The sequence below is a fragment of the Diceros bicornis genome, chromosome 34 (genome assembly GCF_020826845.1).
Source record: "Diceros bicornis minor isolate mBicDic1 chromosome 34, mDicBic1.mat.cur, whole genome shotgun sequence".
Taxonomy (NCBI): Eukaryota; Metazoa; Chordata; class Mammalia; order Perissodactyla; family Rhinocerotidae; genus Diceros; species Diceros bicornis.
The window spans coordinates 22,369,897-22,385,870 of record NC_080773.1 but is presented as its reverse complement, the minus strand read 5'-3'; the positions used below and the strand labels follow the sequence as shown (position 1 = coordinate 22,385,870).

The following is a 15,974-nucleotide window of genomic DNA, read 5'->3' as shown; positions in this document are numbered from 1 at the left end:
TGGAAGTTACCAAAACAGATGACGTGGAGTAGGGAAAACTACTGGGGATTCAAAGAAATTTAACAAAAATATGAAATCAGTGACATCTTTACACAGGAAAGAAGTGTGTGTACACACACGCAAACACACCATTTACAAAAAGAACTTGGCCTAAGGTGCTGCTTCCACCATGGAAGAGAAAAGAAATTCAAGCAGACTCGTTTGTTTCCTCAGTCTTGCCAGCAAATATTAAATTCCCTTTTTATCTCTCTCTCTTCAAATACCCCAACCACCCCAAGAAGGAGTCAAGCCAAAATTACCTGAACATTCAGCTCATCCTCAAAAGAAATGCTAAATCATTTGGTAAAATGATTTGGGATACAGAAGAGGAAAGAAGGCTGACTCATCCTCTCTTCCCTAGACTTTCACTAAGGACTCTAATCATTAGGACAGAATTCCATTATGTCACAATAAACTTTATAAAGGCACTTGAGCAATACTAGTCACACTTCTTTCTGTTATATTTATGACCTGCATTCTACGCCTCCATCTCCTAAACTCCTAAACCTACAACAATCTTGATCAATGTCGATTTCTAGAATCAAGGATGAATCCTATGCAGAAATCACTGCAACGTCAATAAAAACTAGCAACTCTTCCCACAATTAAAACACAATTGTTAACAATGGTTATTCTTGGGAGGTAGAATTTAAGGAGTATTTTAACTTTCCTTACATATTTTAGCCACTGAAGGCTATTTATCAAACATTCATCAAACACATAAGGAGCGTGGTCCTATGCCAGAGTCAGGAGAAATAAGAAAAAGGAAAATCCCTCTCTTGTGGACCATATAGTCTAGATCTGCACTCTCCAATAATTTGGCTATTTAAAGTTTAATTGAGGGGCCGGCCCCGGGGCTTAGCGGTTAAGTGCGTGCGCTCCGCTGCTGGTGGCCCAGGTTCGGATCCCGGGCACACACCGAGGCACTGGTTCTCTGGCCATGCTGAGGCCGTGTCCCACAAACAGCAACTAGAAGGATGTGCAACTATGACATAAACTATCTACTGGGGCTTTGGGGGGAAAAAGAGATAAATAAAATTAAAAAAAAAAAGTTATCATCACTGGTTCCCAAAAAAAAAAAAAAAAAAAAAGAGGAGGATTAGCATGGATGTTAGCTCAGGGCTGATCTTCCTCACAAAAAAATAAATAAATAAAAATAATAATAAATAAATAAAACTGTTGACGTTTAGTTGAAATTAAATGAAATTTAAAATTCAGTTTCTCAGTCTCACAAGCTACATTTCAAGTAGAAACATGTGGCTATCGGCCACTGTAAAGGACAATGCAGAAAGTTCTATCTGACAGGGCTGATCTAAAAAGAAGCCCTGATGCTCATTCAGACCTTGGAAACAGAGAGGGAGGATCTGGGGAAGGTTTCTGGGAAGACAGGCATTTGGAATGGGTAGTAAAATCAGCATTCCAGGCTGGCTGATGACAGACAACACATGCCTCTGGCCCTTCCCTTCAGCATCATGCAATACCAAAATTTCCAGGGCTATTCCCCCAAAACCAAAAGCAAAATATTTCAAGGAAGTATTACAGAAATGAACTGGCTTTGACTGTATTTTGTTAAGATAAGCTTGGATGAAAATACCCTCAAATGAAACAACTAGATTCTAAAGTCCAATTAGGACTTAACTAAAAAGGAGGAAGGGAAAACGGAACTAGAATTAACTTCGAGATCATTCTGGAAATCTTTAACAACTAAGCTAAACTCGGGATCAAGGGGACAAACCAAAGAATGCACTATGCTCATCCAAATACCTTTCAAGGGGAGAATCATTTCCCAATAATCAACGTCAATACATGAAATCACAGGTGATTAACCCCACAGAGAGAGAGAGAGAGAGAAGACAGCACACACACAAAGCCAGCCTGGCAGAGCTGTGTAACAATTTGGTACTTTCGGGGGGAAGGGGGGTGTGGTAATTTCTTTTATCTGAATCCACCTACATTACCTGACGTACTGACTCAGTTTCCTCAGCTGTAAAATGAACACAAATATAATACCTATTTCTGAGCGCTGTTATGCAGGTTCCTTGAGTTAATACATGTCAAGTGCATAAAATAGGGCCCGGCACATAGAAAGGACTGAGGAAGTGCTGGTTATTATTACTGCAGGAGTCTCTGAAGACCTAGTTTCCCTTGGTGGAAAGTAAAAGGATTTCCCTAGGGGAGAGCCCACAGGCAAGAGGGGTGTGACACTGTCATATTAGGAGGGGGGTTTTGAAAAGTCCAATAGGTCCTAAGCTGAGCAAGCTACACAGACATCTTCCACTCATGTCCTCTGGGCTATCATAACGCCCAGAGCCGTGGGCGCACAGTTGCTGGAACTTTGGCAAGTTTTATTGTGGATCCCTGATATATGGACTTAGGATATCAGTGTTCAATTTTTTTCAAAAATCTGTCTTGTCTGCCCAGCTATGCTATTCTGTTCTTCATTCAAGCATTAATTAGGCACCCATGGCAAGTCAGGCACTTTACTAGGCAAAGTGGAAAACAAAAGAACAAATCCCTAGCTTCAAAGAGTAGAGGACAACTACTCCACTTCTAGGAATTTCTCCTATAGGTATAATCTTACACGTGACAGACAATATATTCCAGTTTTCCCTACAGCACTGAATGCAAGAGCAAAGAACTGGAAACAAATTAAATGCCCATCAATAGGAGACTGGCTAATTACAGCAAATCTGTATAATGGAACCCCATGAAGCTGTAAAAAAGAACAAGGGAGCTTCCTTTGAGCTAACACAGACCGATCTCCCAAAATACTAAGTGAAAAAAAGGAAGATGCAGAACAGTAATTATAGTATGCTACTATTTATGTAAAGGGGTGGGGGAGGTCACACATATTTATATTTGCTTGTTTGTATGTGCATAAAGTATCTCTAGAGGGAAAAGTATCTCTGGTAAAACACCGATGTCTCTGAAGGGGACATGGGTGGCTGGGGGACAGGGATAAGGGAACAGTAGGGGTGTTCTGTGACTACTGATGCAGAACCACACGAACATATCACTACACAAAACCAAGGGATATGTAGAACATCACCAGCAAAGTGCTAACGGAACAAAGCTGAGGACAATCCCAGGGAGAAAGGTCTCAGAATAGTGGACACTTGAGGGGGCACTGATGGATGAGCAGGAAATTCACCAATCAGGGAAGTCTGGTAAGGGCACTCTCGAGAGGAACCAGCTTGATCAAAAAGACAGGGGCCGAAAAAGAATACAGCATGTTCTGGAGAAGTATGAGGCTGGGAAGGCGAGATGGGCCAAGCTGTAAAGGATTCTATAGGCCACACTACCCATCTGGACTTTACCTTGTAGGCAACAGAAAAACACCGAAGGTCTTTAAGCAGGGGGGTAAACAGTCAGGTTCTTTTTAGTGACTCCAGTGACTTGTAGAGAATAAATGACGGAGGAAAGGATGAAGAGAAGGACACCTTGTAGGAGACTTCCGCAATCAAGCACAATGCCCTCCTTCTTGGAATCCCCAGTGGTGTGGGGCACAGTGGATTTCACTGAACCAGTACTCAACGAATACTTAACTTAGCATTTGAGAATAACAATCCCTATCGATTGAGCATTTATGATATACCAAACACTTTCCATACATTACCTCCGTTTCTCACAACAACGCTGTGAGGTAGTATCTTTATTTTACACCACAGAAAACTAAGCCCAGAGAAGTCAAACAGCTTGTTTAAGGTAACAGAATAAACGGAGGAACTAGGACATGAATCTATGTCTGTCTATCTAAATACCTGTCCACATATTACTGGTGCTGGCCTACGGCAAAGTTTTCCCCAGTCTACGTGAAAATGAGAATCAGAAACGTACACGTTAGTTCACATGTCATTGCAAGGCTGCCAACTTCCCTGAGAAGAGCTAGTTTTTATTCTAATATTGGATCCTATTTTTTTTAATAAAATAATGGTTTTTATTTCCTTTTTTTTTAATGCCCTCCTCATAAAAACTAAAAACTGGTAAATTTGTATTTGTTTTCCCACCACCATATTCTTTAGCTGGACTATAAAAGCCAAGTTCAGGAACCATCACAGTGTAATGACATTTACAGAGCATTTACCATGACCCAGGGAGCTTCTTAAATACACTATCCGACTCAATTTGTACAGTGACCCTATGGGTAGACACCACTCTATTCCCCCTTTCACAGATGACGTGTGTATGGCACCAAAAGTTTAAGTGTCTGGTGTGAGGGTACAGAGAGGGCAAGAGGTGGGATGGGGACTCAAGCCGAGGCCACGGGTCATGATGAGAAAGAGTAACTGGGCCTCAGTCCTAAGACTGCGAAGACCAAACAGACCCTGACTACTGCTATTCCGCCCATGACCCACACCAGTCAGATGTGTGAGACCCTTCCTGATGAGGCCCTAAAACTGACTGCTCCCTGGGCCAAGTCACAAGCGAACAGGTCAACAGCCTGTGCTGCTCTAAGGATTCCAACTTTCCTATGCTGCCTTGGTAGCACCCTAACATGCGGGCTCACCTACACAGTTTAATTACCAAATTGTTCTCTGTCATTCTCCCAGAAAACTGAAAGGCTTTCCGACTTGACACAGTTTCCACACTCATTTTTGGCATTTCAATTCTCAAAAAAATCTGGAAGGACAACATAAAAAACTTTTGTAGCAGGCAGAGTAGGTATTTAGGCCCATTTTATGGATGAGAACTCAAATTGAAACAAATGACTTGTCCAAAGTCACAAAGTTTGTAAGAAGCAAAATGAACTAATGGCAGAAAGGGTTCTTTGCATCACTTGAGGAATCTCAGGTCTGAAAGGTGCCAGAGACCTTATTTTTTCCTGGTTTCTCTCAAAAATTCATACCTTTAATTCAACAAATATTGTACTCCTACTGATGTGTTCCAGGATAAACGTGACGGGTTCACAGAACAAATGGGAGAACAAAACAGAAAAAAATCCCGTAGCGCTTCCAAAACTGTGTCGAGATTTCTTCCCGATGTCTGACTATAAACCCCTTCACACTGCAACTGAATGTCAGGTCTTCCCGAATTCCCTCATGTGAAACAAAGAATGACCGTATATGTGTATGCAAATGTATCGTTAAATAATAAAAACAAACAAGGTAAATTTCTAAACCTCCAAATTATTCCTCATTCAAGATAAAACATGAACTTGGACCACTTTCTTAAAAAGTTCTTTCTCATAATAAGATGAAATTTATCTTCCTAGTCAGTGAATTCTCGTGTTGAAATGTTCGGTCACACTTAATTTTTTAAGATGAGATCAGGAAAAAAATCAGGCCACTGGCTTTCTAAATTTTTTACTTTCTGGTACAGAAACAGGGTGTTCCTTGTGTTACCTGTAAGGGAAGAAACTGTTTTTGTTTCCTAAACAGCGTTATCAACTCTCTGTGAGAGGAGGAGGCATGTTTTGTATAACTGGTACTTTAAACGGTGCAAACACCCAAACACTGGCTGAATGGGGAGGAAAAAGGAAAAATAACACTCGTCTCCCTCTATCTCTATCCTCTGGAGCTACAAAGAACTAGTTTCTCTCTTCTGCTTAATAGCCTTTAATTATTTAAATTATTTAAATAAAATTAATTAAATATATTAAATAAATAAAATTACTTACATCTTGTTTAAAGATTTTTGGCCCATAAAAGGCAAGATATAACTAATTTCATGGCCATTCCTGATTTTGACCAAAAAAAGGAAAACGTAATATACTAATGGCTCCTTTCTCTTAAAATAAGCACGGTTGCGGGCCGGCCCCGTGGCTTAGCGGTTAAGTGCGCGCGCTCCGCTGCTGGCGGCCCGGGTTCGGATCCTGGGCGCGCACGGACGCACCACTTCTCGGGCCATGCTGAGGCCGTGTCCCACATACAGCAACTGGATGGATGTGCAGCTGTGACATACAACTATCTACTGGGGCTTTGGGGGGAAAAAAATAAACAAAATCTTTAGAAAAAAAAAAAAAAGCACGGTTGGGGTGGTGGGGGAGGGACACCTTGCTGAAAAGAGAACTGAGGGTCCAGCTACAGCTATCCGCCACCAAGTAGACTGGAGTTCTCCTCTTCTCTGGGGTGCAACCAGTTCTGGAAAGTGTAGAGCATACCAGAGAGGGTGGTGGAGAGCAGAGCTCAGAGTAAAGGCCCCCAGACTGCCGTAGGGACCTACCAGCCCTGTGACCTTGGGCAAGTCCCCTCTAGAAGCCTCAGCTCCCTGGCTAGAAAATGAAAAGCCCCCCACCTCGGAGGATGATTGCGAGAAGGATGTGGGAGACCACTCAGCAGTCTCCGGGTACTCAATAAACATACTGTTGCTATTACCGGTAATACTGCTAATAATTCAGTTCTTGTTCTAAGAAAGGTGACTGCCTCACCTCCACAGGTACACTAGAGTCCAAAACATCTCACTAGGAGTGATTTCTTGCTTTTCAGCTGAATTCTACCTTCATATGTTTATGAGAAAAAACAAAATACAATCACACTGCAAAAAAATTGTTTATCCTTTTTTTTCTGAATCAAAAACAGTAAAACCATTGTGGAAAACTCAGAAAAAAATTTTTTAATCACTCAAAATTCTATAACATTTCAGTACTTTAGATAAATACTAACAGCACTTTGGCTTATTTCTCCCACTTTTTCCCATATATATTTTAAAATAACTGGAATAAAACTGTTTATGGTTCTACATCCTGCTTTTTTCTCATACTTAATTTTATTTTGTGTGCACTTTCCCACGTTAAGAATTCTCCAAAAACATCCCTTTTTAATGACTCCATACTTTTCCATAAAGCAACGATTCCCCTAAGGTTAAACCATTTAGATTGTTTGTTCATTCTTTTATATACATCACTATAATTAACATCTTTGTATTACAATCTTGGTCCTCATCTCTATTTCTTGGTCCATATAGATTCCTATAAGTACATCAAGGATTGTATGTCTCTTAAAACATTGCCAAACTGCTTTCCAGAAAGTTCACACCAGTTTGCACGCCCAACAGTCCCATTATGATATCAACAGCAGTGACCACCACCTTTTTCATTTTAATTCCCAGCAAAGAGAGACCAAAAAAATCTGGAATTACAACATAAGCAGGGAAGATCTGTTATTAAAAGAATGCTTTCGACACTTGTGGTAATTTGTAAGAGACTGCTATTCTTACTATTCTTATATTCTTATTCTTATCATACTTTATCTGGTATGTGACCTTGAACAAACTTGGAAAAGGTATAAATATTGTCCTACACATTCACATTCGTATATTAAAGTCATGACTTAAGTACCTTACATATAGAGACCCTCAACTGATTTCCAACTTATTAAAAAGAACTGAGTGGAAAAGGAAATTATGCCCTATCATATGAAAAAGGAGCCTGTACAACATTGTAAAAGATTCAGAAATGTACACAAGATTGACGCACTTTTCTACATGTAATTTGTACCTTAATTTTTTTAAGAAAATATAAAAATTTACAAAGGGAATTTGTACATAAGAAAATATATGTATTCCTTGTGTACACACGCAACATCAAATCACAACTACTTTAGGCAACACTGCCATTTTTATGCCTGTGTGCCTGCTGACTAATACTGGGCATATGCCAACAGCTGAGACCCACTCTCGCAGCAGTCAGGGGCCTTCTTCCCTTCTTCATTTATCAAAGGTTTTATCTTTATTCCTCAACTGAGTGACCTATTAGAGGAAGAAATTTCCTACAGGTTGGCAGCATTAAAACAAGTATTCAGTGATTTCAGGCCATTAAAAATATCACAAAAGCAGCAGCCACCAGACCTCCACCTACGAACTTAATAAGCATTTTTGAAAAATAAAAACCTAGTGATATTTTTCATCACCAAGCATTTAGGAACACTATTCCCAGTGAAATAATTCCCTTGAAATGAAAGCCGCTCTAGCTGAAGATGCAGATTGCAAGAATCTAATAATCTTGTATTAATGCAGGCCTGACTTTCATTTGTACACAATCAATTTGTTACTGAACAAAGAATCCTTTTTAATTGCCCGTGGCAATTAACAGTAATCATTTTCCTTTGTCTTATCCTAAGTAGTGCAGGCTGCAAGAGACCAAGCCACGATTTTGACCTTTCTTTTAAATGGAGATGGGAGAAGTACAAGGCAAGAATATTTTTTAATTTTTTTATACTTCAGGAGGCTATTAGCTACAGCTAGCCAACATACTTTCACCCCAACATTATTTAATAACTTTTGAATTGCAGTTTTTAAAGAAAGCATCATAGTGAGCTCCACACAAATAAGGAGCAAAGTGCATTTCTATTTCTACATTTCTAGTTGCCTAGAGTTTTCTCAGAAGAAAATCTCTCAATCAAGAGCTACTCAGATACTTTTCTATTTGCCAAAGAAAATATAGACTGAAGGAGTCATTACGTGACCAAATATTTCTATCTTCTTTCTGTTAGACAAATTTACTTACATATAGTTTTGTTATACCTGGGTTTGAACCCAGGTCAGAAATAAAATGCCCAACTTTTTCAATATACTGGCTAGAAAAACAAGCTTGTACTTGCGGCTATAGATTCTTTTCAAAATACTATAATATGGAACCCACTGTGTGCTCAGTCTCTGAATATGAAAATCTTTAAGATTAATATGGGACTGACTCCCAAGGAGCAGAAATTAATCAGATAGTCTATTCAACATCTACCTCCCTCATCCCACCCTGTATTACATAGTTAATTGTTTATAAGTGACTAAAAAATTCCTCAAGGGGAGGAACTATAGCTTATTCTTATATCCCAGAGAGGCAAGGCAGCCTAATAAAATAAACACAAATTTTGAAATCAGACAGACAAGGCTATCAGCTGTGCAACCCTGGTCAAGACACCTATGATGTATGTGTATATATATGCACAAGGATTAAATGCTAAATGCTGACCGGGGGGCACACCCTCTAAGAGTTTAAAGCCTAAAAGTGGCCCTTAACGGTTGGTGCACACATCCCCCCCACCCCTCCAAAAGAAAGGAAAAGAAAAAAAAGACTTTGGCATCTGTTTGGCTTCAATCAACAAGTATGTAGTGGGGGCCTACTACGTATAAGGTATTTTGCAAGATGTGTTGGGAAATAAAAGATATATAAGAGGGTCCCCATCCTCACGGAGTTTACCATCTAGAGAGAAAAGACAATCAAGTAATATTAGATATAAAATAAGGCAGAACAGGGGAGGGGGCCGGCCCGGTAGCATAGTGGTTAAGTTCACGTGCTCCGCCTCAGTGGCCCGGGGTTCGCAGGTTCCGATCCAAGGCATGGACCTACACACTTATCAAGCCATGCTGTGGTGGCATCCCACATATAAAGTAGAGGAAGATGGGCACAGATGTTAGCCCTAGGGCCAATCTTCCTCAGCAAAAAGAGGAGGATTGGCAACGGACATTAGCTCAGGGCTGATCTTCCTCACCAAAAAAAAAAAAAAAAAAAAAAAGGGCAGAATGGGAACCAACTAGCATAACCACTTCATTTTTTCAAATACACAAACTGCAGCACAGAGAAGTAAAAATGATTTGGCCCAAGTCACCAGCGAGGCCAGGGCTAGGACCTGGCTCTCTTCATTGTCAATTCAACATTCTTTACACCAGAGGAAGCTGCCTCTCATTGTTCACATTCGACTACCAAGTGTAAATATTACTACAGTGACCAGCAAGAGGACATTTTCCAAATAAGAATACAGAGACACTAGGAGAGCAAAGAAAAGGTATGAAATACCTATAGAGACATAAGGCAACAGTCACCACCGCTGAAAATTCCATAAAATGATAACGTTCATTTCAATAAAGGAAGATGAAGGAGATAGGCAAGTCTGGCTATTTTCAACTAAAATAAATTTCCTGTGATGATGCTTCATGGCTGGAAGTACCTGGTTCTCCTCTAATATATCAACTTACTGGAGTTCCTTAATATCAGAGAAGCAAATAAATGAAAATCAGACTGACAGATACCAAAAGTTAATTTCAAGAATTCTTCACAGATGGAGCGTGATAAAACATTGTATCAAAAATTAAACAGAAATAAACTTTCGGGAAGATGAACATGAATGATTTGTTTGTATTTCTTAATACCAGCAATTCAAGTGCTATTCAGACTATTGCTATTTGAGAGCCTAGGTCAACAATGACTCAGCTTGAAAAATTCCATATTGTTTTTAAAAGAGATGTATGGTTTTAGTTAGGTAGTTAATACCATCTGGATGCCCCTTTCCCCCCAAATTATAAACTAATTTTCATGCGAATGACTGAAAAAGACGCAGTGTTTATCTTATATTTGAAAAAGTATGCAACAAAGGTAATCCAATTCATTTTACTGCATTCCCCCAAGGGGAAGAGCGCCTACCCTGCGCCCCCCACCCCCCCCTCCTGGGCTACAGGATTTGATGAAGGGGGCACGAAGAGTCCATTCCCAGTCCCCTGTATGTGATCCAGGACAACAAGAATCTACAATCAGAACTGGACGGCATATTAGACTTCAGACTAGGAATGTGAAGCCCAGAGAGGTGAAGAAGTTTGTCCAAGGTTCCAACTAATTAGCTTAAGGCCTAGACAAGAAGGTCTCCAGCACTCTTTCAACTATGACAGGAAGCCTGTCACCATGCCCCTTGCAAGCCTTCCGTGTCCCTATCTGTAAATGAGGAGGCCAGACTAGGCATGAGTTTCTAACTGTGTTGCTCCAAATCCAAGGGATTTCTGCTAGTCACCATCCCTCCTCACGTAGAGAATCTCCCAGTTCATCTAGTTCACGTAGTGTGAGAAAGAAATTTTAAACAACTGGACTAGATGATCAATCAAATGTCACACTGACTGGGTAAATTAACACACTGTTTAGACTGCCAGGTGGTGAATGACAATAGTCATAGCAGAGCACAGAGGCCCTAAGGGGGCTAACACCTTTCAGAACACCAAAGATGGGAAAGCAGACAAGACCAGAGAGACAGACAACCACTCTCACCTTTTCAGTCTCCAACTGTGTTCATCTGATGTGTTTCCTCATCATACAGACACAAACACCTAGGAGGGTGTGGTTTACAGTCATCTGTGCAACCTTCGCTCCTCCCAGACTGTCCTTTGCCAAAAGTCAGGCCCAGGGATCTGCACACGACAACTTCTTCCATGTGGCCAGTATCAAGAGGAATGACTATTTTCTGATTTTGTATTGTCCTACATACGTGCTTTGGCCTTCATCAGGCCAAGAAAAAACGGGAGATGGGAAAGAGAGGAGGATATAGCCAAATGAAGGGTTTTAAAAAAAAAAAAGGAAGGGAAGGGAGGAACTTTGATCAGGCCAATATTACAAAGATTTTGTAGGCAGGGAAAGAGCCCTTGAAGACATGTTACCAGGTTGAAAACAGTCGTCTACCGCCATCTCCTGCTCCATACCCCGCCCCCAACTGGCACATGAACTGTTCCAGTCGGCCAAGGCTACCACCTCAGATTTCTGTAGCACCCAACGCCATCAGGAAAGCAAATGTTGATATTGGGGTTGGAGCCTCTGCTACCACTGGAGAAATCTGACAGTCTCTGGAACATCAGTTACCAGTTTAGGAAGAAAAATCAGCTCTTTGTTCTTCTGTCTCCTCTCTTCCTATTATGTAAACTCAGGCTGTGGGCATGCAGAAACTTTCTAGGCTGCCAATGATGTTACTACTCTGGAACACAAACTGAAGCAGTACTGCATACACAGTTGTTTTTATTCTTAATTAGCTATCACTTCCACATTGAGAATAAAAAACAAAACGACTATTTATACCAACATGGGGAACATCAACTCTAACATAAACTCAGAGAACTAATCATGATTCACAAGGCCAAAACTCAGAAAATGAAAAGAAACAAGAGAAATGAACCAAAATTCTTTAAGTCAATAATGGTGAAGATAAATGCCATGAAGTATTAAAATTACCAGGCTCTGCTTGTCAGAAAATTTAAAGTCCTGAGATGTCAGAAGCTAAAGGAGCCATATAGATCCACTACCCAACCCCCTCCCTGTCTCATATACAAATGCCCTAACGTTTGATGAGTCAATGGGCCAATTCTGTAGATGACAGTGAATGTTTTTTATTTCGAATGTGTTCACAGCAAAGTATTTCTAAATAAGTGCTGAAGTAAACAAAGTTTGATCATAGCTCAGTTAAGAAATAAAGTCCTTCCAGTAAATGCTCCTTCACAGCTGGATGGCTGCTTTAATATGCAATTGCCCCAGGCCACAGGGGAAAAAAAATCAGGCTTTTGATTTACTTAAGAAATAAAATAAATAAACCTAGAACATGCAAAAGGTTCTCTCTCTCAAGTTAAGGAAGGAAAATGGATGGACGGCTTTTCTGTAAAAACCACCTCTTCCTCTGAAAGAATTTCCTAAACCCCACCCCCAACAGTGCCCCAACAGAAGAGCACTGAAGGAAAGGCAGCTCAAAGAAAGGCAGCTAAGGGACATTTCCTAGGTAATAAGACCAAAAATCCAATCAGATCAGCCAGGTCCTGGCACCCCATTCTCACTCTAATTTCTGATTTCTCAAATCAGGTCACTCAGAAGACTTGGGGAGTGTCAAGGCCCACCCACATCCTCCTTGTACACCGATGAGCCCCCCTAACCCCCATCCAACACGGATCTGCCCAGAGGCATTTCGCTCGTGTGGCTGGGAGTGCCTGCAAGACCAGAGGGCAGAAATCTGAGTGACACCTGGCACTCTCTCTTTCAACAAACAACCACAGCAAAGAGCCTTCCAAACCCAGGCCCTCACTATTTTGAAGACCAGGAAGCTAGAGCCTTCCGGGGGCAGAGGTGAAAAAGAACTAAGCCCACCCTCCCGCTCCTCCCAAAGGTCACACTGAGAACCAGAGGCCATCACGGAAGGCAAGACTGCAGCTTCTGCAGACCCAGAGCCGTAAATACCAAGTGTGGCCATAACCTCCCTGTGGGATTGGGAGAACTTGAGAAACAGCATTTCCCCAGCAAGGGGGGGTAAAACAAAAATATGACTTGTCAGCCAGAAAAATCTCAAAAAATGCACTCCTAAATTCTCGCAAGGGGTGCTGGCTTGGAGATGGAAGGGGGAGAGGGTACAAGTGTCTCTTTACAACAGCCCAGAGGAGGAGGGAGGGAAAGTGAGGAAGAGAAGAAAGACCCTGTGAGCAGCTGCACTCTCCTTTCCGAAGGACACAAAGCTGTACAGCCCAGGGATCTGAAGGGGCTGGGGAGCAAAATGGGAGTGAGAAAGAACATGGGGCAATGCGAAGAGATCTAGCCCCCCCCCCACTAACCTTGGTAGAAGTGGGGGGAAAAGGGGAGACATTCCCAGGCTCCAGAGAGCAGCAACCCACCCACCAACCCCCACCTATTTCCCCGGATCTCCCAGGATCCCTGGGGATAAGACCCTCAGGGTCAGGGTGCTGAAAGAATCTGCAGTCTAAATCAGAGCCCAAAGAACCCTGGACCAAAGCCAGCCCCTTCCCCTCCAAAGCTGACGGGGGGGGGGGGGGGGGGGGGGGGGGGGATCATGATGATCATGATCATGATCATGATTGATGATTGATGATGACAAGGAATAGTTTAGAAGACATCTCTAATACTGGGCAGAATCAAGGAAAGGAGAACTCAAGAAGGAGGTAAGAGGGAGGGCAGAGGAGGGAGGAGGAATACAAGCAAGGAGAGGCTGGAGGTGGAGAGCTGAATCAAAATGGTGGGGGGAGAGCCAGGTGGAAAACTGAGAATTGAGAGGCAACAGAGGCGGGACGCAGTTGAGAAGACCAGGGTTAAAGAGGCCCACTCCAGGAGGGGGCAGCAGTAGGAAAGTGAAAATGGGTCATAAAAATAGGTGGGCAAGTGGACAGCTCCGAAAGGGGCAGAGCTAGGAAGAAAACATTAAATGGAGAGGAGGGGGCAGAACAGAACAAATGAGAAAGCAGGTGCAAAAAAGATCTGGGGAGCTCTGTGAGATGCAGAACGGGAGGGGAAAGGGTGACAGGTCAGAGAAAAGTGATCAATGGTTTAGTTAGGTAAAAGGCAAGTCTACGAAGGGCCAAAATGGAAAGGAGAGGACCCGGAGCAAAGAGCAGTCGGGAACCAAGCCTTAAGCAGAGAAGAACAGAAGGGGAGACAGGTCAGAAAGGGGGAGTAAATGAATGGAACAGCTCAAGAGTGCCAGTGAGGAGGTGGGGAGGAGAGGAAACCCAAGGAGAACACCGGCGCAGAACTGGGGGTTCCGGGCAGCACCGAGGCTGCGGAGAGGCTGAGGGAGAGAGGGCAGAGAAGCGAATGGCAGAAAAGAGCTGCAGGGTCAGAGAGGCGGGAGGAGGCTGCTTCGTGGAAGGCAGAGAAGGAAAGCAAGCAGGCTAGAGGGCACAGCAAGATCCGAGATTGGGCAAAGAGCAGAAAGGTCTGGAAGAGGAAAGGGTCTGAACGGCAAACGGGAGCAAGGTTGAGACGGGAGGAGGCAAGCCCGGTGCACCCGAGTCCGAGGAGGGGCAGGGGACTGAACTGAGGCTTGGAAGCGGCCGAGAGCCCAGGGGCATCTTTGGGGTGCAGCAGATTCCGTGCGTGGGCAACAGGGCCCAAAGGGACGTGAAATTAAGTCCAAAGAGACCTGGGGCAGCAGTGCCAAGACGAACAGGGTCTCAGATGGCTCTCCAAAGAGGTGGAACCGCGTGTCCTACAGGGACAGCTCCTGGGGGCGCAAGAGAGGAGGGGTAACAGCAGATGGGTCAAAGAAGGGGACAGAGCAGAAGGGCGGTGAGAGCGGAATCGGAGAGGAGGCAGAAGACTCACGAATCTCAAAGTGGGGGTCCAGAATTAAAGGATGCAGAAGGGTCCCTGAGGAGGTGGGTCCCGGGAGCACTGCGGAGTGCAGGAGGGGCGAAGGGCATTACGGAGCGGCGGAAGGGGGAAGGGGGAGGCGCAGAGTCGGGACCAGCGGGGCTGAAGTGGGGGGGCCGGGGCAGACCCCGAGATCCCAATGGGTCGGAGGGTGGGGGCAGCCGCGGGGACAGCGGGGCTGGCGCGGGCAGGGGCAGGTCCGCAGGGCAGGCGGGCCCCGTGGGCCGGGCCGCAGCGCGAAGCGGCTGGGCCGGCGGGGCCCGGGGGGCTGGGGGGCCGCTCCCTCCCCTCCCCCTCCGGCTCCTCCATTGTTCGCGGGCTCCGGGCCCCGCCGTCCCCGCCTCCCCCTGGACCCCGCAGCGGGGCGGCGCCCGGCCTCGCCGCCGGGGCCCGCGAGCTCGCGCACTCACCAGCTGGGCGCCCTCAGCGCGGCCCCGGACTCCGGGATCCCGACAGCGGCGACGGCGGCCCCGGCGCCATGTTCTGCTGCTCCTCGTCCAGCGGCAGCTGAGGCGGCGGCGGCTCCGGCGGCGGGGGGCCGGGCGGACCCTCCCTCGCGGGCTCCCTCCTCCGCCTCCTCCACCTCCTCCTCCCGCCGCGCCGCGGCTCTCCCTCGGGGCGGGAGGGCGGGGAGGGGAAGGGGGAGGGGCGGGAACCAGGGGGAGGGCGGACCAGCCTCGCTCGCTCCCTCCCTCCCTCCCTCGCAATGGCGGCGGCGGCGCCTCCTTCCTGCGGCCGCCGCTCCCGCGAGCGCGCCCCTCGCTACTGCGCGTGCGTGGCGCGAGGACCGTTGCAGGGGGATAACGGCCCCTGGGCGCGCGCCGCCAGGGGATAACCAGGGTGGGCCGGGGAGAAGCGAGAGCGCGTGCGCGCCCGAGGGGCGCCCTGCCACCGCCGCGGCCGAGGGCTGAGAACGGGCGCGGAGGGCGCAGTGCGCGTGCGCCCCAAGAAAATGCCGCTACTGCGGTGGCTGCTGCGCGAGGAGACCCGCGACAGGCCAGAGGGAGTGGGGGTGGGCAAGTGCGCGTGCGCGGGAGGGGCTGCAAGCCGCCGCAGCTACTGGCGCGAGGCGGAGGGAGTGGCCCGCGGGAGGCGCGCGCGCCCTTGC

The 15,974-nt window shown here is 45.2% G+C and overlaps 1 protein-coding gene across 1 annotated transcript in view; it reads right to left on the bottom strand.

The window, feature by feature from the left end:
* The window catches only part of ARHGAP35 (Rho GTPase activating protein 35), a 112,797-nt gene extending 97,277 nt beyond the window's left edge, over positions 1-15,520 (bottom strand). The window contains exon 1 of the mRNA XM_058529683.1: positions 15,277-15,520. The gene's annotated coding sequence lies outside the window, so the exon portion shown is untranslated. The remainder of the gene's footprint in view (positions 1-15,276) is intronic.
* Positions 15,521-15,974: the final 454 nt, after the last annotated feature.